This window comes from Amphimedon queenslandica, unplaced genomic scaffold (assembly GCF_000090795.2).
Source record: "Amphimedon queenslandica unplaced genomic scaffold, v1.1 AMPQUscaffold_13266, whole genome shotgun sequence".
Taxonomy (NCBI): Eukaryota; Metazoa; Porifera; class Demospongiae; order Haplosclerida; family Niphatidae; genus Amphimedon; species Amphimedon queenslandica.
In genome coordinates, this window is record NW_003546498.1 from 52,003 (window position 1) to 53,628 (window position 1,626).

Below are 1,626 nucleotides of genomic sequence, written 5' to 3' on the forward strand. Positions count from 1 at the left end.
ATAAAAGAGGAGCTGGTTAAACCTGCTATCATAGCTATCTACAATCTTGATGCTCCTACTAAAATAAGCTCTGATGCTTCTACATTTGGATTGGGGGCTGTATTGCTACAATATTCTGAAGATACATGGTGACCAGTGGCATATGCCTCGAGGTCATGAGCGAAACCGAGCAATAATATTCCAAGATTGAGAAAGAAGCTCTGGAGATAGTCTGGGCCTGTGATAAATTTAAAGATTACATGCTGGGAAAACACATTAGTTTGGAAACTGATCATAAACCATTGGTTCCTCTCTTGGGTAAAACAAGCTTGGCTAGTTTACCTCCTAGAATCCTTCGTTTCAGATAGCGAATGTCGAGTGTGATACCTCTCACGTTCCTGGTAAACTACTTTACACAGCTGATACCCTATCACGAGCCCCAGTCACTCAAGTTTTGAAGGAAAGAGAAGCGGTAGAGATGGAATCATTTGTTCAAGCCATTATATCATCCCTACCAGCAAATGATGCTAAATTACAAGAAAGAGGCAAGGGCAAGTTGAAGATGAGATATGCTCTCAGATAATCCAGTGGTGTCAATCAGAATGGCCTGATAGAGGTAGTGTTTCATCTGACCTACAACCTTACTGGACTGTCAGGACAGAATTGTCTTACATTAATGGATTACTACTGTTCAGAAACAGAATCGTAATACCAAGGAGTTTACAGAGGATGACACTGCAGAAAATTCATCGAGGTCATCAAGGCATAAGCAAATGCTATGAGAGAGTTTTGACTGCAGTCTGGTGGCTTGGAGTCTTCAAAGACCTGGAAGCCTTTGTGAGGACTTGCCCACAGTGCTGTCAGACAACCCCACTGACCAGTGAACCCCTCCTGCCAACCACATTGCCTACCTTTCCTTGGCAGAAGGTAGCAGTAGACTTTTGACAACTGAAAGTGTCAGTTTACTTAGTTACTGTTGATTACTTCTCTAGGTTCATTAGGTAAAGCAAATGGCTTCCACTACAGCCATGAAAGTAATTACTGCATTGAAATCTATATTTTCTAGATATGGCATCCCTGAAGTTCTGATGTCGGATAATGGTCCTCAGTTTGCATGTAGTGAGACGAAAGACTTTGCAACTCAATACCAGTTCACTCACGTTACTAGCAGTCCACTGTATCCTCAGTCAAATGGACTAGCAGAGAGATCAGTTAAGACAGTGAAAGCACTACTTCAGGATGCTGAAGATCCATATTTGGCTTACTTGCTTATAGGGCAACCCCTTTACCCTGGTGCCACTTCAGTCCTGCTGAACTTTAGATGGGACGTAAGATCAGAAGTGATGTACCTCAGACTCAAGAGCAATTTAGACCTGAATGGCCTTTTCTGGATCAATTTGAAAGAGATGAGGAGAAGCACAAGAGGAGGCAAAAAGAGAAGTTTGATAAAAGAAAGAAAGCTCGTCCTCTTTTTCCTCTGGAGCGTGGTACACCAGTATGGGTCAACCTCCAGAATCGCCAGGTACCTGGTACTGTTACTGAATCTGCTGATATGCCCCAGTCGTATCATGTAGATATACCATCAGGTCCAGTACGTCGCAATAGAAGAGATTATAGACCTCGTCAGCAAGCTGTCAAGAATGAATC